The 23,948-nt window shown below is 37.1% G+C and overlaps 1 pseudogene; it reads left to right on the top strand.

Moving 5' to 3' along the window:
* Positions 1 to 23,948, top strand: part of LOC116864768 — a 121,595-nt pseudogene that overhangs the window by 83,821 nt on the left and 13,826 nt on the right.

Raw genomic sequence — 23,948 nt, 5'->3', positions numbered from 1 at the left:
CAAAGCATGAAACACTTCTCATAATGATGATTCTGAGTTAAGGAAAAGGTAACTTATGTTATTGTAACGTATATTTTATAGTATAATACATTTTCATAAGACATTTATTTATAATATCATAGCTTTCAAAGGGGTATCATTTTTCCTCCTGTTGATACTGGATACATGAGGCTTATGGAATATTAATTTTGAATTGATATATGATATTACTTGGTTCTTATTAGCAATATAATCAATAATAGGATAAATTTTGATTTCTTAGTTTCTTTAGCTTTTTGAGGGAAAGATTTCCAAAGGCAGTATCAGATAAACTGAAGATATTGTCCTTTTCTGTAGTTCAGGCTAGGCTTGGTTTACATGTGATAAATTCTGTGTAGTTTTTAAATTGACCTTTCCTGGATATAAAAAGTTGTCACTTAATTTTGATGTTCCATACTACTCAACCTTAAAAGAAAAAATGAAATCTTGCCTTTGCAACAATGTGAATAGAACAAGGGGGTATAAATAAGTTAAATATAAATAAGTAAGTTGATCAGAGAAAGAGTTATCATATGATCTCACATGTGGAATTCAAGAAAAAAAAACAGGATCATAGAGAAAGAGAGGGAAAAGTAAAACAATACAAAATCAGAGATGGAGACAAACAATAAGATACTCTTAATCATAGGAAACAAACTGAGAATTGCTGGGTGGGGAGGGTATGGGGTAAGCACTGGGTATTATATAACACTGATGAATCACTGAACTCTATCTCTGAAACTAATAATACAGTATATGTTAATTAGTTGAATTTAAACAAAAGAACTCAAAAAAATTTTGATGTTCCAGAGTCCAAAATGAGAATATATTTAATACAAGTTTCTCATTAAAACTACTATACCAAAAACACAAAAACAACAACAACAAAAAACTATACCATCTCAGATTTATTATAGCACTTTTTGCATAAACTACTTGAAACATTGCATAACTGGTTTTGTCAGTCATAACACTTTTGATGCAAGAAGATAAACTATTAATTTTTAAAATCTCACTTTTATAAGAAACATGTGTCAACTTTTACATCAAACTACCTTATTCAATATTCTCTAAAAGGTTTCTGATCACCAATTTCTAATGTGGTGGTGGGGAGGTCCCCACACCTCCAGCAATTCCCTGGGTACCAGCTGATTATCTTACAATTCAACTCAATTCTGACACTGCCTATGCAGTTGTTACCTGTCCTTCTGACCCACCAGCTATAAATCAAAGTTTCCTACCATTCCCTCCTTGGGTTCAGTTAATTTGCTGAAGGGGCTCACAGAACTCATGAAACCATTTTATTCCTTAGAATTTTTTTTTTTTTTTTTTTACAAAAGATATTAAAGGATATGAATCAGTAGCCAGATGAAGAGATAAATAGGGAGAGATATGTAAGAAGGGGCATGAATCTTCTATACCCTCTCCAAACACACCACTCTCCCTGCATTTCCGTTTATTCGCTGACCTGGAAGCTCTCCAAACCCTGCCTTTTGGGTTTTTATGGAGACTTCACACATAGGCATGATTGATTAAATCATTGGCCATTGGTGCAGCCACCAGCCACTACCCCATCCCGGGAGGGTGGGACCGAAAGTTCCAACCCTCCAATCACAGGAATGGTTCTTCTAGCAACCATCTCCCATCCTTAGGTGACCTAGAGACATTCCAAAAGCCACCTCATTAACATAACAAAAGACATCTTTTCTTTTCTTTCTTTTTTTTTTGGGGGGGGTGTCTCTCAGTTTAGCAAATTTCAAGGATTTTAGTTCTGTGCCAGAAATGAGAAGGAGGACCAAATACATATTTATTATAAGTCACAATGTCACAGCCCACCCCTGGTCTTCAAACATGATTGTTATAATGTGAGTATTATAGCAAAACAATAATAAAAGTTAAAAGAGGTTGGCACATTACTAGAATCTCATTTCAGTTATTAACTATCCAGTGCATCATCATTATATGAAAATGTATCTCATGTTTGTAGGCTTCCATTTGATTTTACCAGGTTCCAAAGACAAGAGGGTTGTCATCTACATATGGCTTCACCCTTTCAGGTATCTAACATAATTGAGATAAGAGACAATATCATCTCTTGCTAAGAGCTTCTTTTGGGGCGTTAATATTGGATTTTCTTCATTACATAATCCATTTATTCATTTCTTTACCCATAGCTACCATTTTTCCTTCTATGCTTTCCTTCTATGCTTCAGTGCTTTGTGTTAGAATTCTGAAGGGCCTGATGGGGCAGGATGTGCCTTCACCCCATCTGGCATGATTCTGATTTCTTGCTTAGGAATCACCATTTCCATCCCTTATACTTGTAGTCCTGGTCCTGTGACCCCTGCATCAGCTGGGAGGAAAGAAGTTGAGGTAATGTGGGGAAGAATGTATATCAACATCTTCCCCATCCTTACTTCCCCAGATCAAAACAGAGAAACATCCAGTGGGGACACACCTTTAGCCCCATTCATGTTCATGTTGAATGGCAGTGCATACTGATGAAGACTTATATGCCAGCCCTTGCTGTCTTTATCTTCCTCCATTTTAGCTGTCCATTCCAATTCTCTATCAAACTAGCACTGAGGATATCTCTTTGCCCCTTGTTGAGCGTTATGGGCTATTAAGTGTATTCTTTGGTCTGAAGAAATGATGGTCAGCCACCCAAACTGGTGCAGTATCTTCTGTTATGGTTCCTTTATAGCACTCAGAACTTTTGTACTTACACTCAGGAAAGCAAAGCATGGTCCAGAGTCAATGTCTGTTCCTATATGGACCTATTTGTACCTCCCCAAGACTACTAGCATTAGTATCACCTAACAGCTATATTCCTGGCCTTCCTTCTGGGGAATCTGCCAAATAACCATCTGCAGTCTCTGACTCTCTTGTTGACACAATAGTTTGTTTTAGCTTTCTGTGCCTCAGGGGGTGCAGGAGGAATATGTCTAGATTCAGCCCATCTCTGCATTACTATAGCAAACCTTGTGCTCACTCCCCTCATTCATGGACACTCATTCATGGGTCCAGGCAACCATTTCAAGAGGAATCTGATAAAGAACATTCTATTACCTATTACCATTTCAAAGGGGCATGTAGGGACATCTGCTTGATAATTCTAGTCACCTTCCTAACCTGAAAGGGAGTTCTTGTGAAAGGCATTAATGTGTTCTACTTTAATGCACCCTTTCAAATTTCTGTAGGAACATCCGTTTCACAGGCTAGGTCTCCATTGCTGTCCTGACTGACATTTTGGCCAGGCTATCAGGCATTATTCATGAGCCAGTGGAAACATAGGGCCTTTTCCCAGGTGTTCAATTCTTTCATCACTGCTAGGAAAATAGTGTGCAATACAGCACACCAAGATGATCTGTTTCTATCTTCTTTGAATAGAATGATGACTTTCCAAAACAGGGTATTGTCCATTCACTTTGGAACTGCCATTCACAAACCTAGCATCTTTTTGTCAGTCAAGAGCTGTTTATAGAGCGTTGTCATTGACAATAGAATCCAGCAGCAGCTCCTCACACAATTCCAGTGTCAAGTCTGAGAAAAAAGAGGCTCCCTGCTCTTGAATATCTCTTCTTTGCATTCTTCAGGCAGCATGATCCTGTATAACCTTTTTCCAATTTATTATGGAACTCTCCTGGGCACTGCCAACTCCATTAGAGCATTTCTCAGATACTACCTGTGTTGGGTAGGTATTTCAGGTTTCAAGGTCATGGTATATCCTTTAGTCATAAGAATAACTTCAATTAATAATATCAGATAGCAAGGCCATAAATACCCTTAAATGGAAATCCTCTTGTTTAAAGTCCCCATAGTCATTGTTGGAAGGTATGCCCAAGCTCTTGCCATTAGCCCCAGTCTCCACATAGGGCTATTGCACAAAGAATCTGTTGCTACCAGCACTCAAGCTTCATTCCACACTGTATGGGCTCAGGCAATCTTACTGGTTCACACTGAGCATTTAACATTGCTTGAAGGGTGGGACTTATATGCCTTGTGTTTTACAGTACTAATTACGGGACATGTTCCTCTGTTAGACATAATGTCCATCCCTAAAATGCAATCAGGTAAAGACCCAACGACTTCATTTAAGGCCTGTTCAAACATATCAGTTCTTCTACAGACTTTTTCCTTCATTCTGCCAACTCTTACATTTCTAATTATAGCCTCCATTAAGGCTACATCAATGTGTTTTGGTTTTATAAAACCAGGCAGGTAGAGGAAGTGTTCCCCAGGCAGACATAACACTATTACCATAAAATATTCAGGTAAAGGTGATATCACTTCTTTTTCTTTTTTTCAAGGATTTTATTTATTTGAGAGAGAAAGGGAACGCATATGCTCACCTGATGACAGTGGGGAAGCAGAAGGAGAGGGAGAAGCAGACTCCCTGCTGAGCAGGGAGCCAGGGCTTGGTCCCAGGACCCTAGGATTATGACCTGAGCCAAAGGCAGATACTTAACTGACTAAGCTACATAGGCACCCCAGGAGATACAACTTCTTTACATAATACATGCTTAAACATTCCAGTTTACATAATCCTATCAACCATTAAATTTTTGTAATTCTCTTATTCTAACTGTAGCCCAAGTCAAGGCTTTACCAATGGGTTTTAGTACTAAGGTTCTTAGATCTCCTTTCAAGGAGTCCTAGGAACTTCCCTTTTTTACCCCTTGACAGCTTTACCTACTGTTGTCTAAAGGCTTTGGGTCCTCAGAGAGGGGTTGAGCCAAGGGACCCCAGCCCTTTTATCAGTCTTTAACTTGATTAATCTGCCTAACCACTGATTGCTGGTCAGGTTTCTCATTGTAACTTAATGTCTTTAAGCTTTTTAAATTTCTCCAAATTATGGTAAATAGAGCAGTCTTGTTTGGGACCCCCCCTTTTTAAAAAAATTTTTATTTATTTATTTGACACAGAGAGAGAGAGAGAGAGAGAGAGAGAGATCATAAGTAGGCAGAGCAGCAGGCAAAGAGAGGGGGAATCAGGCTCTCTGCACAGCAGGGAGCCCAATGGAGGGCTTGGTCCCAGGACCCTGAGATCATGACCTGAGCCACCCAGGTGCTTCTGTTTGGGGCCATTTAATGGGGGCTGCTTTGACCCACCCAACCTTTGGTGATGATTTATTAAAATCTTTTTTTAATCCATCAATACTGATTTTATTCATCACATTTCTTAATAACCATCTAAAAATTTCCATCCTGCTGGGGTGAGTCCTGAGACTCTTTCCTTTCTGTTTCCTCTTTCCCTTGCTCCTATCAATATTTGCTTCACATTCACCTTATTTCTTAACCTTTTAAAAATTTCCACCTTGTTGGGAAGTTTCTTGACCTTCCCCTGACTCTTCCCATTCTCTTGTCAATAAATCTAATGTTTTTATTACCATCTGTAAAGCCTATGAGAGAAAGCTGAGAAGGCAAATTTGATGAGGCTTTCCAAACTGTCTTTCAGTTTTGCAACAGTAAGGTTATATGCGGTGCCTGTGTGAAAGGGGCTGCCTTAAAGCGCAGCATTTACTATGATCTGACTAATGGTTAGATTTCAGCAGATAAATATCTCAGTTATCATAAAGCAGTCCCATATGGCTTGCATATGAAGAGTATCAGCTGCTTCATCTGGGGCATTCCAGCTGGCATTTGTAAGAGAAGAGGGACTGTTCCCATAGGAATAAACTCCCATGTGTCTGGATCACATACACTCAACTTCGATTGTACCATAGTGAGTTCTGGGTCCTACATCAACCCTCTACTCTTTCATTCTGCAACATCCCAAACCAAACTAAATTACTCTCATAATCCATTTTAGTAAAGGTTCCACAAGAAGTCGATGATACTGAATCACAAAATGAAACAACTCTGTCATACTATACTTCCTGGTTTTGATCGTTTCTAGGCATTGCACTCCTACAGGATTACCTTATTGGTGACCAGAGGTCTTATGGTTGTTTCATGTTGCCCCTGCACAGTTGACTTGGAGGCTAATGGCTAAAGTTCAGACCGACTTAGATCTGAATTTTGTTTACCATTAAGTCCAGACCTATCACTTTCCTTTACTTTTATGTAGCTATCACAGATAACAGTAACCAAGAGATAATATGTTTAGTATGCTTACTGTTTTTCATGTACTTATATATCCAATGAGCCAACTCCTCAGGAGTTAGGTCTGCCATTTCTAAATTGCATTAGTAACTTTTACCCTTAGTAACTGTAGTGTAGCTACAGTTTCATACATGGGTCACTAGTTAGCCATCCAGGGATCAAAGCATCATCATCCCCTATCCTTTTATCCTTTTTCTTTATAAACTGTATGTTTCTGTGAGCCTGGCCTTTCTAGTAAGACCCACTTCTCTGACACCAAGTAAAATTGTTCTGAGACCAATTCTGATGTGTTTGTAGGGTTTCTCCCATATCATCATGACATGTGGAAACACTAGCTGGGTTTCCTACAATTCAGCTCAATTCTGATACTACCCCCCCTGGTGATAGCATCAGGTTCCACAGGTTAAGGGTCAGTGCCACAGTACTGCCCACTATTTTGAGGCCAGCTGCAAGCCCAAGTTAACACCTGTGCTTCTGACCAAGTGACTATAGATTAGAGATTCCAAGGATCCCCCTTCCTCCAAGGACATCTGGCAAGGATGTCAGATGCCAGTTCTAAGTCCAGGTTCTTACCTCTATTTCTGACTGACTATAAATGAGAGGTTCTTGTGACCTCCTCCCCTTTCAGATTCAATTAATCAGATGGAAGGGAGATTCCATGCTTGGTCTAGGCACACTACTCTTTTTTTTTTTTTTTAAAGATTTTATTTATTTATTTGACAGAGAGAGAAGTCACAAGTAGGCAGAGCAGTAGGCAGAGAGAGAGGGGAAAGCAGGCTCCCTGCTGAGCAGAGAGCTCGATGTGGGGCTCGATCCCAGGACTCTGATATCATGACCTGAGCGGAAGGCAGAGGCTTAACCCACTGAGCCACCCAGGTGCCCCTAGGCACACTACTCTTGCCAGCACCTCTGTGTTCATCAACCTCGAAGCTCTCCAAACTGTCATTTTGGGATTTTATGGAACCTTCGTTACATAGGCACGATTGATTAAATCATTGGTCACAGGTGATCAGTTTAACCTCCAGGCACCTCCTAGTAGGTCAAGGGGCCAGGCTGAAAGTTCCAACCCTCCAATCACAGGATTGGTTCTACTGGTAGCCAGCTCCCACCCTTAGGTAACCTAGGGGCATTTCTAAAGTCACCTCATTAACATGACAAAAAATGCCTTTATCTCACAGTTTAGGAAATTTCCAAGGTTTTAGAAGTTCTGTGCTAGAAATGGGGACAAAGACCAAATTTATATTTCTTATTACAATCCACAATATCACACTTCCCTATCAAACTACATTCTTAATGTGCAGAAGTAATTGAGTCATATAATTGACAGAATTATGAAAAGGGCTTAGGTTTCCTTATTCTAATTCAGTTTCGATTGGCTAGATCACCTAGTGTTAGAAACTACAGGAGATAAAGCATAAGAGACTCTTAATCATAGGAAATAACTGAGGGTTGCTGGGGAGCAGGGAATGGGGTAACTGAGTGATGGATATTAAGTAGGTCACATGATGTAATGAGCACTGGTATTATATAAGACTGATGAGTCACTGAACTCTGTCTTTGAAACTAATAATATAGTATATGTTAATTAACTGAATTTAAATTTTTAAGAAAAGGAAGTAAAAGTCATACATACACACACAAGAAACTACAGATTTTCTAATCTGGCAGGGAAGTTAAAATTAGCCATCAAATGATTTGTTGGATGGCCCCTTTGGCAGGCCTGAGGTGAAAGCCTAGAGGCTTTCTAAAATTTGGGGTATAAGGTTTTAATGGTATCACTTCTTATGATGTTGAAAGAATTTTTAAAAACCTGAAACTTACATAGGCCCATTTTGATTATAGTAGCTTAACCAAAATCAGCCTTTGTTGAGAAGATTCCATCTACATTTTCAGAAATATGGTTTTAATTATCTGAGAGGCACTTGGATTTCAAGGCTATTTCAGAACTAGATCAGCAGGAGGGCTGTAGTAATGGAAAAGTTGTAAGTTTTCTTTCTTTGAAAACTGCTTTCACTAGTACCAAAAATGGGTCCCTATACAATTTACAGTTATACTTTCGTTCTCTCCTGGGAAGACCACTGAATTATTATTAAATGAAAAGGAGTGAGATTAGAAATGAGCATTTTCCCCTTTTAACTTAAGTGTGTACAAATGTCTTTGAACCCATTTAGGTGGTGTGCTGGTTAATAGATCCAGATTCTAAGGAGCCAACTCTTCACAGCGTAGTTTCCAGTTTTCTACCTCATGAGCTTTCCCTCCTGGAAGGAATAGAGACTGGACAAGGAATTCAGAGTCTGGGGCTGAATGTCAACACTGAGCATTCTGGTAGATACAGAACATCCATAGGGTCCATTCTCACCTTCAACACTATGAATCAACTCAATTCTTTGTTGAAGAAGGAAAACCTTCAAGGTAAAAACAACCTTGTTGGCATTTTCATGCTGTTACAGACTGGTGACAGTTCTGTATTTAGCCACTTTTGATCACGAGTCTTTATCACTCTTTATCACACTTCCAACGCCAACTCTATTTTTGGGTTTTCTAGGAGAGGGTCAACAAACTTTCTGTAGAGGCCCAGGCAGTCTTAATCATAAATATTCAACTCTGCCATAATAGCACAAAAGCAGCCATAGACAATATGAAACTAAGTGTTCTGATAAAACTTTATTTATATAAATAGGCATCTGGCCCTGGTTTGGCACTAGTTTGCAGACCTCAGACTCTACTGTGGCATTTTTGTGGCATTTTATCATTTATTGCTAATTTTATATTTAAAGTTTATCCAATGACTTTTTTCCCTAAAGATTTTATTTATTTATTGACAGAGAGAGATCACAAGTAGGCAGAGAGGCAGGCAGAGAGAGAGAGAGAGAGAGGAGGAGGAACAGGCTCCCTGCTGAGCAGAGAGCCCAATGCGGGACTCCATTTCAGGACCCTGAGATCACGACCTGAGCTGAAGGCAGAGGCTTAACCCCTGAGCCACCCAGGAGCCCCTATCCAATGATTTTTATTCACACTTAAAACGTAATCTGTTATGGAATCTAAAAAGTGACCTGTTTTCTTTTTAGAACTATAAATCGTTATTTCTCTAGCAAAGAATATTCATGTGAATTTTTATGTCATGATAAATAGCATGGGCTTATTGTGCAGTCTGTTGGCCCAGAGTGAGTACCTTGACTTCAGAAAGCATATCATACGCTTATGGTAGAAATGATGAAGTGGAACAAAGTTGACTTCATTGTGAGAAGATTTAAACTGTGAATTTATTACCTGATCAATAAATACTAGAAATAACAGATTGATGAATTTGCACAGACCAAGTTAAATATGGGCTGTATCACTTATTAGTGAGAGGCCTTGGGCAAGCTACTGACACTCTTTAAATCTATTTCTTATAATGTTATAAATATTAAATGAGAGAGAACTTAATGCTGTGTTTGCTGGATTAGGCACTCATTACTGTGTTAGGTGATGATGATGATGATGATGATTTTTATTACTAGTGTAAGCCCTCCAGGCTGATAATAATGTTCTCCCCGGCATCACTGGGGCAGAATAATATAAAGATCAAACTGACTTGTTTGTTCATAGGAGACTTGCTTAAGTGATGTTAATTAGCAGCTCTTGAACATACACGGAAATATTTCAAACTCAGCTTCTCTAACGTAGGCAGGCCAAGGAGTTGGAGTATATGGTACATATGCCACAAGACACTTGCTGCATTCATGGCTGATAAGGCTAAATGAACATGGTTCTCTTTCCCTCAGTCGGCTTTGTCTGCCCTTAGAATCTAACATTTGGTGCTGGTGATATGGATTAGTCTGTAACTTTTTATGAACATTTGTTGCCCGTTAACAAAATTAAAAGCTTTCAATATCTTTGGGAGGGAACTTTTCTACTCTTAAAGACAATTTTTCACCTATAGGAAAAAGTATAAGAAATGCTCTAGATTTGTTATTTTTAACTTTTACAGTTTCAGTATCCCTTGAAAACTCCTTTTTAAATGCAAATTTTCCAAAGTGAGTGAACTGGAGTTATTAAATGCATTCTTGTACAGTGCAGTCTTTCTTATTCATAGAGTCCATAGAATGATAAAGTTTTTAGAGAGAATGTAAACAATTGTCAATTTTTTTTGAAAATGATTATTTCAGGATGTGCTTGAAGGATCTCCAGAATCTTCATCTTTTTCTTTTCTCATTTCTTGCCTGTTGGGTGGGTATGTTCTGGCAGCCCACCCAGTAAAGAAGTTCTTTGCTTCTTTACTTCTCCTACTCTGAGCTGATTTTTTTTGGGTGTGACTCAATTTTAATATCAATGTGACTTTGCTCAATGTGACTCAGGACCAAATATCCTGTTCTCTTCACATGGATCAATTAGGTCCTTTCTAGAATGGTTTGAACGTAGATAAATTTCTATGGATGGAGTGAGTGGTTTCTCTCTTTTTTAAAGTGGATCTCAACTATACAGATTTGTATTTGTCATAATCTTTCTTTCATGTACACTATCATCATTGGCCCCATATGGTCCTCTTATTATTTATTATTTTTTTAATATGCAATATCTGTTAATTTATACCTTTAATAATAGACATTTGTGTCTACCTATGTGGTCCTCCTTTCTTGCACATCCTAACTTTTATGTTTATCATTCCCTTATTTTTTATTTTAAATTTTATCTATTTTTTAATTTAAAAATTTAGCATATATATATGCTAATAAATTTTACACACACACACACACACACACACACACACATATATATATGCTAAAATATATCCAAACAATATATTATTATATATCATTAATTTTGCTTGTTTTTGAGCTTTATAAAACACATGTCACATTGGGACTTGCTTTTCTTACCCAGTACCATGTTAGTAAGATTCATGCATGTTATTGCAAGAATCTATAATTTATTCATTTTCACTGCTCTGTTTTATAACACTGTTTGAATGTGCCAAAATTTATTTGTCCATTTTACTGTTAATGAATGAGCAGGTTCTTTCTATTTTTGTTTTATCTTGTTTTTGTTTTTTTGTTTTGCTATAACGAGTAGTTCTGTATACATATTCTTACACTTATACATGCTTCCTGGTCCATGTGGGCAAGAATTTCTTTTGAGTGTGGAATTGCTCTGTCACAAAGAATGGAAATATTCAACTTTATAAGATTATGCTAAATTGTTTTCCAAAATAATCTATACCTTTACTTTCTAAACAGCAATGTGAAAGAAATCTTGCTGATTCATATTGTCTCAACTTTGCCAATTCATCGGTTATAAAATGGCTGTAATTTTTCTTTCTTGTGCTTTGTTTTTGGTAAAGAAGTTATTCTAGTTTCATGAGATGAGTTGATAGATATAATATCTTTTTTTCCTTTGGAGGAGGAGTTTATGTATCATAGAAATGATGTGTTTGTTCCTTGAAATTTTGGTAATGTTTCCCTATAAACTGTTTCTTTGTGGAAATATTTTTAGCTAATACTTTGATTTCTTTAATAACTGTAAGATTATTCAATTGTATCTTTAATTATGTTTGGTAAACTATATTTTTATTATATTATTGTTATATATTTTTATTATAATGAACTATATTTTTAAGAATTATCCATTTCATCTAGATTTTCAAATTTATCATAATTAAGCTATTACTGATTTTTTATAATAATTTTTTTAAATTTTTAAATAAACATATAATGTATTATTAGCCCCAGGGGTACAGGTCTGTGAATCACCAGGTTTACACACTTCACAGCACTCACCATAGCACATATCCTCCCCAATGTCCATAACCCCACTACCCTCTCCCTACCTGCCTCCCCCTGGCCACCTTCAGTTTGCTTTGTGACATTAAGAGTCTCTTATGTTTTGTCTCCCTCCCGATCCCATCTTGTTTCATTTATTCTTTTCCTACCCCCCAAGCCCCTGACGTTGCATCTCTACTTCCTCATATCAGGGAGATCATATGATAATTGTCTTCTCTGATTGACTTATTTCGCTAAGCATAATACCCTCTAGTTCCATCCACGTCATTGCAAATGGCAAGATTTCATTTCTTTTGATGGCTGCATAGTATTCCATTGTATATATATACCACAGCTTCTTTATCCATTCATCTGTTGGTGGACATTTAGGTTCTTTCCATAGTTTGGCTATTGTGGACATTGCTGCTATAAACATTTGGGTGCACGTCCACCTTTGGATCACTACGTTTGTATCTTTAAGGTAAATACCCAGCAGTTATTGCTGATTTTTTTTAATACATCTGTGCTTTATCTGTTACATTGTCTTTTCTTTCACCATATTTGTTGTTTAATCTTACTAGAAGTTTATCCAATCTTTCAGTCTTTCCAAAGAACCAACTTTTGCCTTTGATTTTTAGTTCTGACTTTATTTTGCATCCCTTTTTCTAAATCCATAAGTATGACACTAAGTTCATTAGTTTTCAAATCATTTTTTTCTTTTCTAATTGAGGTATTAAAGGCTATAAATTTCCCTCAAAGCTCTACTTGCATTATATCTTACAAATTTTGACTTGTAATATTTTCATTTTATCTTAAATACTTATTAACATTTTTTGTTATGACACTTTTGACATAAATTATTTAGAAGATTGGTTTTCAATTTCAAATATTTGGAAATTTTTTGTATTTTTTAATATTCAAACTTAATTGTGTTGTGATTAAAAAGCATGAATACTCTTTTGAGAAGTGTCAGCAGATAGAAAAATCCTCTGATTCTTACTTTAGGAATCTTTCTCTTTATTCTTTGGTAAGAGCATTGGAAAATTAAAAAACCTCCATTTTTAGTTCTTTGTGCAAGCATGCATACCATGGAACCAGGAATATTGGAAATAATTTCAGGATACTAATTCACTGTAATCAGTTTAGCAAATAAGTTTGGTTTTCATGCTCTTGCCAAGAGTAGAAGCAGAACCATTATCTTGGGAGAAATGAAATTTCTTGTAGTCCAGACTAGTCACAAGATTGCCAGTTTTTCTGCTCTTTATGTAGACAAGCGTAGTAGTCTAGTGCTGAAGTAGAAAAGTAGGAAGTACTTTTACGCCTTTTCTTGTTGGCCTGAGAGTGTTGCTCATGAGACTGGATCATGAAGAATAACTTGAGTAGGGTCTCTGAATTTGCCTAGAAAAATTCCGTGTGTTTAGGTGATAGTGTTGATCTAGTCACTTTACTGGCAAATTAATGTTTTAGTTTTCTTTTTTTCTTCCAGATACTTTTTGTAAAGTGGAAATGCCCTCTTGGTACTGCCTGGCCTTGCTAGAGCTAAATGGAATTGGCTTTAGTACCGCAGAATCTGAAATTCAGAAACACGTAATGCAAGCCAAGCTGGATGCAATCTGAGACTCAGGCCTATCAACTAGCTGGACACAGTTTTTCCTTCACCAGTTCAGATGACATCGCCAAGGTTGTATCACGGGAATGGGGAATTTTAGAGTTAAAAATTATGTGTGTGTGTGTGTGTGTGTATTTCCTAAATGTGTTTGCCTAAACACCGAAGATACCGAAGAACACAGTTCAAAAAAATTTTAGTTATCATAGTGCTTTGGAGATAGAGTATTCTAGCTTCTAATTTATAAGTTATATCTGTATTTACGAGATAAGAAGTTAGTAAAGAAGCTTCCTAGAATGTATGCTCCATGAGATCTGCCTAGAACAGAGGAGGTACTCGGTAAATATTTGTTGAACAAAAGATCCATAATGATTGTTATATAACAATGTAGTTGTTTCTCCATGAAGTTAGTAATTTCATGAACTCTCACCCCTTCCATACCCTAAAATCCCTTTTTGGACAATAAAATTAGATATTTTTCTCAATTGTTACTGAAAAAGGATTTTTGGGATTGTTTGATTTTTAAAACCTAAATAAGATTTTATAAACTTAACATAAATTTGGATACACTTTATTCTTATTTTTATTTTCAGAGGTTGGTGTTCTATTCTTTCCTCTCCTCGCCACAGTCCACAAAGGATGGCTGGGTTCTTGTGGAAGGTTCTTGTTCTTCTTCAAATATAGCATTGAAGTTTTGATAGCATTGAAGTTCAGGTGTCTTGTAGATGCAATTCAGTAATGTAGCATGTTGTGAAGACCATAGGCTTTCAAGCCAGACTTCATGGGTTTGAATCCCATCTCCTCCATTTATTAACCCTATAACCTGGAACAATCCATCAACTCTTTTTATCTCAATTTCTATATCAGTAAACTGTGTTATGATAGGAATACCTCATAGAATTGTTGTGAGGAATAAATGATGAATGTAAAACACTTAGAATAATGCCCATCTCATAGTAAAAGTTCAGTAAATGTTATGTAGACTTATTAAAAAATGCCCTTTTTTTTAAAGCCACAGTGTTACATTTTTTAAAAAATGAGGAATTTTGTTTTTCCAAATCACAGGGTACATTTGTATGGAATTCAGTAGTGCTGTTTTTGTTTGTTTGTTTGTTTGTTTGTTTAATTTTTTCTTTTGAGTTCTTTAGCTCGGAACCCCCCAACCAATACCCAACTGACTGCACATAAAATTACATAGGGACCTTATGAAAAACAGAGGATCTCTGGATTTCAGCACAAGTAGGGCAAAGGCAGGAATCCATCCCTTTGTGATTTAGATACTAAGGCCATAGTCCTAGACCAAACTCTGGTCAGAATAAAAGGACTTTGATGTTAATGGCTTGTTCTTAGGTCTTCATTTTAAAAGGGAAGTTATATTTAAGGTAATCTAACAGTTTCACATATTGACTTGTTAATCCTTGGTAATTTTTTTTTAAACATTTAATTTATTTATTTGACAGAGAGAGATCACAAGTAGGCAGAACAGCAGGCAGAGAGAGAGAGAGGGAAGCAAGCTCCCTGTTGAGCAGAGAGCCCGATGTGGGGCTCGATCCCAGGACCCTGAGATCATGACCTGAGCCGAAGGCAGAGGCTTAACCCACTGAGCCACCCAGGCGCCCCAATCCTTGGTAATTTTAAGGGGAATCTTTGAACTGGGCAGGATAGTACTAATCCTCTAGAACTGTGCTGTCCAAAACAGGAGCCACTAGCCACTTATAGCTATTTAAATTTGAATTAATTGGGACACCTGGTGATGCAGTCAGTTAAAGCTCTGTGTTTGATTCAGGTCGTGATACCAGGGTCCTGGGATGAGCCCCGCATCAGACTCCTTGCTCGGCAGGGAGTCTGTTTCTCCCTCTGACTCTGCTGCTCCCCCTGCTTGTGCTCTCTCTCTCTCTCTAACAAAATAAATAAATAAAATCTTTAAAAATAAATAAAAAAATTTAACTTAATTAAAATTAATTTAAATATATCAGTTCAGTTCCTTAGTTGTGTTAGCCACATTTTAAATGTTCAATAACCACATGTGGTAAGTGGCTACCATAATGGAGAGTGCAAATATAGAACAATTTCATTATTGCAAAAAGTTCTTTTGGATGGCACTGGCCTAGAGTGGGGATTGGCAAACTACAGCTTGTGGGCCAGATTTGTTCTGCCACGTGTTTTTGTAAATAAAATTTCATTGGAGCATAATCATACTTGTTCATTTACTTACTGTCTATGGCTCTTTTTGGTCTGTAGTGGCACAACTGAGAAGTTGTGACAGTAAGACCTGCAAAGCTGAAAATATCTGTTATCTGGCCCTTTTTGGGAAAAGTTTGCTGATCCTTGGTCTAGAGGGAAGCATGAATTAGAGAAAAAGAAAAATGATGTTTGAGTTAGAAGACTATGGGTTCTAATTCTTAATTTTTCTACATTATGGTCATGTAACTTGAAGCTAGTTTCTCCAGCTGGTGTAAACTTTTCAGAAATGTCACAGAATTATTGTACATGTGACATGAGATGACACATGTTAAAGCTTCCAGCATGATGGCTGACACATAGTAAGTGCTCAATAAATATTAGTGTCTCTTACCCTCATCCAATTCGACCCCTCATTTCACAGATGTATTTATTGAGAATTGGAGAGGTAATTTTTATGAAGTTTTCACAATTAATTCTGAAGGTTTCCCCAAAAACAGAAATCCAAGATAAAGAGCTTATAAATATTAAGGTGAGATTTTTGAGTTGTCCTAATTATGGTAGGTCTCTTTTCCTGGGAATGTTGATTTATTGCTATTTGAAAAATAATGTTTCATTTTCCTATTCAATTATTTGATTCTCTTTCCTCTCCTGGCATTTATATAGTCTTTGATATCTGTACTAGAGTTGCCTGGATAAAATACAGGACATTCAGCTAAATTTGAATTTCAGATAAACAATGAACAAATTTTTTAAAAGATTTTATTTATTTTATTTGACAGATAGAGATCACAAGTAGGCAGAGAGACAGGAAGAGAGAGGGAGAGAGAGGAAGAAGCAGGCTCCCTGCCGAGCAGAGGCCCGTTGCGGGGCTCGATCCCAGGACTCTGGGATCATGACCTGAGCTGAAGGCAGAGGTTTTAACCCACTAAGCCACCCAGGCACCCCAATAATGAACAATATTTTAATATAAGTATGCCCCATGCACTTCAAAATTTATCTAAGCATCTTATAATTTTATTTGTTATGTATGACAACCCTGATCCATACACATGCAGCCCTATATAACACAATTCTTGGGAAAAATATTTATTAACATCCATAGCAAGCCTCAATATCTTTCATACCTAAGATTCCAGTTATTCCTACTACTTAAAATTAGAAGCAGATCTTTGTTTCTATCATCACTGTGATTCTACAGAATAACAGATACAGATAACAGATACAGGCCTATCTTTCCTTCTACCCCTTGCCCAACTTGTGGCCAATAAAGATTCTTATATAATGCAAATGTTCTTAATTTTTAGGATTATTAAGTGGGAAAATAATCCAAGGTTCACTAAGCCCACTCAAGGTATATAAATGAATGAATGGAAGTAGTAGATAGCCTTGAGTTTTAAATTGAGCTAGTGTAAATTGAGCTAGTGATTTTAGGTATACATGGGATGTTCCTTTTGCCCCAGTACCTGGATCCTGTCCTGTGTAGGCTTAGTTTCTTCAGTAGGTCCTTATTAGCTTCCCTAGCTGTCATTATTGATTTCTGCATTGGGTTGGCCACCTTTCCCTGACTTTTTGTGTCCAGGGTTTCATAGGGTCTAGCCTTACTGTGGTGGGAGTAGATGGCTTTTTCTATCTCTTTCTACCTCAGTGTTCTCTGATTTTTGTGATCATATAATAGCCACAAAGGCTCCTGTGTTGGCCCTTACTGAGGCTTAAATGATCGAGCAACCATGTTGATTAGTTACCACATTAAAGAGTATTTAGGAGAGTTCACAGTCCTCAGAGAAACCTAAAGTCTCAATGTCAATAGCTTATTTATCACTTGTTCAGTGATAAATAAAACTCAGCCTGAGCCCTGCCCTCAACTCAGCACCCCCCAAACCCCAGTAGCTCGCCCCAGAACCCAAAGAGCAGGTCTGCCATACCCCTAGTCCCTAACCCTAACCCTTGGTTGGGTTTTCAGGCATCCATCTCCAGAGACCTGGTCTTGATTCCCTCCATATGGGGGGACACAGTGTATACATTCTTGTGTTCTTGACTTTTTAAAAGCCTCTAATTGATATTAATCTTATAGTGCCTACATTAGGTTATAGATTGCCTACTTGACATACAAATTTTCATTGTCATTATTTATTGAATGTGGTAATTTAATGTGTTATAAAAAGTTCTCCTAACCTGTGTTGAATTGTATGGATTTTCTCAAATAACTTTTAAAAATGTTTTGTGAATGACAATGCTTGTGATTTGATCTTGACTAAAGAAGCATTAATTTCGTGCAGGTTTTATTTTTGGAATTGAAGTTGCCACCAAATAGAGAAGTAAAAAACCAAGGCAGCAGGAAAACTTTGGGTTCTACCAGGAGAGGGAATGACAATGGGCACAAGCTAAAGCTGGGAAAACAGTTCAGCACTAGTAAGGTGCTCTTCGGGACAGTTGCAGGGCAGAATTTGATTTACTTTTAGCACTCTGGTGTCTTGAAAGAAGGCTGATGAAGTCAAGACCCAGCATAGCCCATCATTTGAATGTATCCAGATTAAAACAAATTAGTTTGTGTTTCGGATCCCTGCAAAAACTGCAGAGACATTCCATCATGGAAAATCTGGACCAAAATCTGATTTAGCAGTTGCGTCCTTCCTATCATTAAAACAGTATAATGGTGTATGAACTCAGACCCACAGATATTATTTAATTATTGACATCTGATACTCTTGGACTTCAAGTGTAATATAATTTGAATAGTGTAGGAACATGAACAAAGATGTGGAAGAATTAAAAAAGAAGGAACAAGCCATTACAAATAAACATTTTTTTCAATTATAGGGCAAAATTTATATGCATTTTTCAATTATAGGGCAAAATTATAGGGCAAAAATCTTCCATGAGTTTAAGAATCTAGTCTACTAATTTCAAAGTGAAAGTGTAAATTACAATCCATGGAAATCATATGCTTAGGAGAGAAGAGAGAAAGTTCTTATTGTTACATTTTTACTGAATGAGTTTTTAGTGAAATAATAAGGATAGAAAGTATCACCATAACAGGCAAGGAAAGAGCAGTTCAAGTTGCCATTTTGACCCTACTGTCATTAACTATGACAGGGAAGTTTCCACAGTTTCATTCTGTAACAAAACTTTTTGTTTTATTTTGCCCTCTAACCTCACAAGTTCCTGTTTCTTCATAGTTTACCCAAACTCTGTAGCATAGAAAGTTCAGAGTTTTAAAGATGAATGTCTTCTGACTTTCTTGATGTGGAAATGCTCAAAGTATTAGGGCAAAAGGAAAAGAATGAGAAACTTCCAATCACTGAGAATAGAGGAGGAAAATATAGACAAAGGGAAGACATGATATAGATTCTTGGCTGGTGTGAGACTGGGCAGTTATAGTACCTCGTTAAGTTGACGTTGATTTTTTTTTTAAAGTAGATCTAAATTGATATTATTTGGCATTAACATGTTTGCATTTTACCATCTATAGTTGCTATAGTTTTATCATTATGGGGATGCAAAAACCCAAACAGTAATTTTGAGTTATAGATGTAGGAGTTAACAAATTTAGTTTTGAGATTATATTATTTACCTAAGAAAGAGTCTAGTTTGGTATGGAATTTGGACAAGAATCTGATCTTACTTTATTATATTTCTTTGGCAAGATGTTTTAAATAAATTAAAGGGATTACATCATTTTCCAGGCTTCATATTAGAGTGGAGAAGAATCACTAATGCTATTACTAAAGTGGTCTTTCCTCTGCAGTGGGAAAAGCATCTAAATCTTTTTCTTGGAATGGAAAGAATCTATCCTGTATCACAGTCACACACTACTACAGGTAATGAGAAATCTTAAATATGGATAATACTCAATTTTGAAAGAAAAATTTCGAATATAATATTTGCTTTGATGACCGAGGAATTCAAGTGTTGATCATTGGATTTTGTGAAGTTCTGTGAAGTTATGTAATGCATACTACATCCAGAATATAGGTGGATACTATTTGCAGAGATGAGATTTAGTTAGAGTTCCAGCTTCAAGTACTATATAGAGTAACTAGAATGTCTGCGACTGTGTTTCAGATTAATACTTATTTGAGTTAGTCATCTAATTTCAGTCCAGGCCCTCTCCTGAACCTCCCAAGAGTCTGATGAATCTAGATAATGCTGGAGAGCATCTGTGTAATAGATGAGTGTCTTATTTTACTTAACCAGAAAAGAGCTGTAGAGTCTTTTGGGTATCTTGTAGCACTCTTGGGATGGGTATGAGTAACCTAACCTAGTAAGGAAGAAAGCATTCTTGTGCTAGGCTGTGCAAAGCTAAGTATCCACCAAATGCAAGGTGCATTAGAAGAAAGGACAGCATTAATTCTCATCGGAGAGATGGTTTAGGTTGGTGGTGTAGAATGTGGGCTTTGATATCTGACTTTTACAAGTTTTGAATCTTTATTCAAGGTAGCTTTGTGCCTGAGTATCCTCCTGTGTAAAACACAGTAATAATAGTCTCACTTCACCAGGGCATGCTGAGGATTAAATAGGCTAATACATTTCAAGTGTTTCGAATAGAGCAGAGCACTTTGTGCGGGCTCCTTACCAGCTGTTGCTATTATTACAGAAGGAGGCACCAGGAGGAGTTGCTTTTTTCTGTGCTGTTTATTGCCTGTTCTAAACAAACTCTTTTCCTTCTTCCATATTTAGCTAAGCTCTTAGATCACCATAGCCATTTCTTGCCCTGTTGGTGTTCAAATTTCATTTTGAGATATATGCTAATAATGTAAACTTACATAAAATAAATCCTTGGTGAAAAACCAAAACCAGCCCAGAGTTTCTAAAGGTGTTGCATTTATCTGTTGCTTATGAAGTAGAAAGAAAGTAATCAATTCCTTTTTTTCTGATTGGTTTTCACCATACTATGCCTACATTTAAAGAATATTTTGGAAATACAAGCTTACCTAAGCAAAGCCAAGCCATTTCATTATTAGAATTCATCTCCATGATGTTACATTCATGTTTTAGAATTTACTTTTGCCATCTTGTCTGCTAGTGTTAGTCTCATTAATTCAAAAAATAGACCCGAATATTAAATATTATTATAGAAAACAAGACAGTGTGCTGAGGCAGCAAGAGACTTGAACACCTTCTGATGTTGGCTAGTTTTATAAACATTGAGGAGGACATTTAATGGTAATAAGTATATTAATATCTACCATTTATTGAGCACTAATTTTTCTTAAAAGCTAAATAACAAGGACATATATCAGGGGTTTGTTCAGAAAAAGAATATCCGAGGTACCTAAGATGTCTGACTCATCAAAAGAAGATGAAATTATATATACTAGCTGGTAGAGAGCCATTACAATGAAGAGTATATTATAAAACAGAAGATTTTGTGTCGCTATATATGTGTTGTAAAACTGCAATAACAAAATCAGTTCCCCAGACTCTGAATAATGCTTCTGTGTTTCAGAAAATTCAACCAATAAATAATCTGTAAAATATTTGGGGGGGGGGGAGAATAAAGGCTATAAGCATTAAAACATAGAGCTTTTTCTTTCCTAGAAAGTTCATTAATCTCCTGATTCTAGTCTCTAACTTTGTCAGTGCTGCCACTGGTTCTCTTGTTGAGTGAGGATGGTGATAAAGGAAAGTGGCCAGGTGACGTCTGGCAAGTGATGTTCTAGTCATCACTTCTCACTACTCCATCTTCTACAGATTAGCTGGCCCCTTGGGCCCTGGGTTATCCCTTTCCAGCAGTCCATTGCTCTTCTGCTTCAGATCCTCTCTCTGTGTCTTGTGCATTCCTGAGTTTTGAAGGTTTCTGACAGTCATTTTTCCTAGGATCAATTTGAGTAGTCTTTACTCATTAATACCCCTGCTAACACTCATATAGTGCTGACAGCTGGTATTCATTTTAGCACCGAACTAGTTCAACCTATCGAATTACTTCTCATCATGGGCTTGTTTTCTAGAGAGCTAGGTTAATGTAAAACATTCTATTGCAGTTGATGCATATATTCACTTACATTGGGATTGGTCTTGTACTTATTTTATCTTTGTTAGATGCATGAACGTAATGAAAAACATTTAAATACAAATTTAGTTTAGCATTGGTGAAAATGCATAATTCAGAAATGTAATTACTATGAAAATAAATGTCAGATTCCCTCAAACATCTCAATTTTCTGTCTTCATTCTCTTTGATTTTAGGATGAATAACCTTTACAGAACCAAATATTCAGAATGTGACGAGAGATTTTGAGATCAAAATGACAACCCTAGTAGGAGAGAGTCCACCTTCCCAAGCCCTACTTCCCATGAACAGTTAGATGCTATTTCTCTGTATTAGTGTTAATATACTTTTGTGAGTATGAAAGCCTCAAAACAAGGCTAGTGGATAAAATAATGAAGTTAGTTTAATTTTCTGTTCTGGGCATACACATTTCTAGGTAATATCCATTTAAAATCCTGAGTCTGTCTATAAAAAAGCTAGTTGATGGTGAAAGACTGAGAACCTGGACCACTAATTAAATAATCAGCATGATGTGCTTTTCTAACTCAGATGCTACAGAGAAGAGTTTAACTATGTCAAAAACCTCTCCGCCTCTGGCCTCCCCAAATTCACATGATGGGAAAGAAAAGCATAGATAATTTATGTTAGATATGGTCAAAAAGATTTGTTGACTTGAGCTAAATGTCAGTAATTTTTTCAGAAGCAGTTTGTGGCAAAAGCTGTTACAGAAATGCCTTATTTTGTTTAGTTGAATGTTTGCTAAAAAAGAAAATCTAGTATCTATGTTAAGCTTTAAAGTGAGTTTCAAATGATAAGGTTTTTAAGTTTCCTTGATGAAACTGTTGACTTCACTGAAAAAGGAGACCTTTCTCATGTATTTGAGACTGCTTCATGTCTAGCTGCTGATATTGTTTGACTGATGGAGGAAGAGATAAAGAGTTGTGGCCTGAACTATGGATAGCAGGCACAGATGGAGGAGAGAACCCCAGGCAGAGGAATGCTATTTTCAGTCTGCATGCGGCATGCTTTTGTGCCTTTTCCAGGTAAGGTGATAGATAGGTTTTTGAGCTTCTCATTGCTGTAGAAATGGTTTTCAAAGCACTGATAAAGCCTGCATTATGAATAAGACTCAGAAGTATGCATTGGTCCCTCCATCTTTCCTCTCTTTGGTGTAGCCTGTTTTTACCTTTGTGTAGCCAGGTTGTCAGTCATCATTGTCCTCATGATCTGTGGAGAACTCCTGTGGTGTATGCTTGTCAGCAACAGTCTACTGAAACCATGTTTTCCAAAGCGATTGTAAACTTTTTTGCAAAGTCCAGCAGATTTCATTAGTCCTTGTACTCTTTGACAGACTCTTGTACAGACTCTTCTGTACAGCATTTATACTGCTAATTAACCCTCGTTTCCTCAATTTCTGTCCTCCCTTGATCGCTAAGGCACAATTTTCTTGTTTCTCTGACTTGCTTTGCTCTTTTGCTTCTCTCCTCTCCATACCACTGTTTCCTATTGCAGGGGTAACCCCCAAGGCTGCCCTTCTCTTTCCTGACCTCTCTTTAGTACTCTAGACAACAGGCCTTTCAGGAAAGGTTGAACTCCATAAACTCTAGTCATGAGACATTTGGAAGTCAGGATCTAACTCCTAAATCATCCCTACTATTTCTATATGAATTTGTGCCTTTATCTTCTGCCAGTTGGCAGGTCTGGTTGAGTGCAGTTAACTGTCTGAATTGGTTTTAGTTCTGTCAGAAAATATTCTAAGGGGGAACCTAGGTCCGTGACAGTGTCACCTGGTTGGTAATTTTCCGTTTTGCTCTTTAAATGTTCAGTTCTCTGGCATTAAGTACCCATCATGGTTGTTTGTGCATCCATCACCACCATCCATCCCCAGAACTTTTTCATATTCCACAATTGAAACTCTCTGTTGAACAGTAACTCTCCCTCCTGTCAGCCCCCAGTCCCTGGCAGCCACCATTCTACTTTCTGTCTCTGTGAATTTGACTACTTGAGGTATCTACTATAAGTGCATTATACAGTATTTGTCTTTTTGTGTCTGGTTTATTTCTCTTTGCGTCATGTCTTCAAGATTCATCCATGTTGTAGTATATGTCAGCATTCCCATTCTTTTTGGGTGCCTGGGTGGCTCAGTGGGTTGAAGCCTCTGTTTTCGGCTCAGGTCATGATCCCAGGGTCCTTGAATCAAGCCCCGCATCTGGCTCTCTGCTCAGTGGGGAGCCTGCTTCCCCGCCAACTCTGCCTGCCTCTCTGTCTACTAGTGATATATCTCTCTGACTCTGTCAAATAAATAA

Source organism: Lontra canadensis, unplaced genomic scaffold (assembly GCF_010015895.1).
Source record: "Lontra canadensis isolate GAN:19392208 unplaced genomic scaffold, GSC_riverotter_1.0 scaffold6, whole genome shotgun sequence".
Lineage (NCBI taxonomy): Eukaryota > Metazoa > Chordata > Mammalia > Carnivora > Mustelidae > Lontra > Lontra canadensis.
The sequence above is the reverse complement of the archived record's forward strand: the minus strand, read 5'-3'. Positions and strand labels throughout refer to the sequence as shown.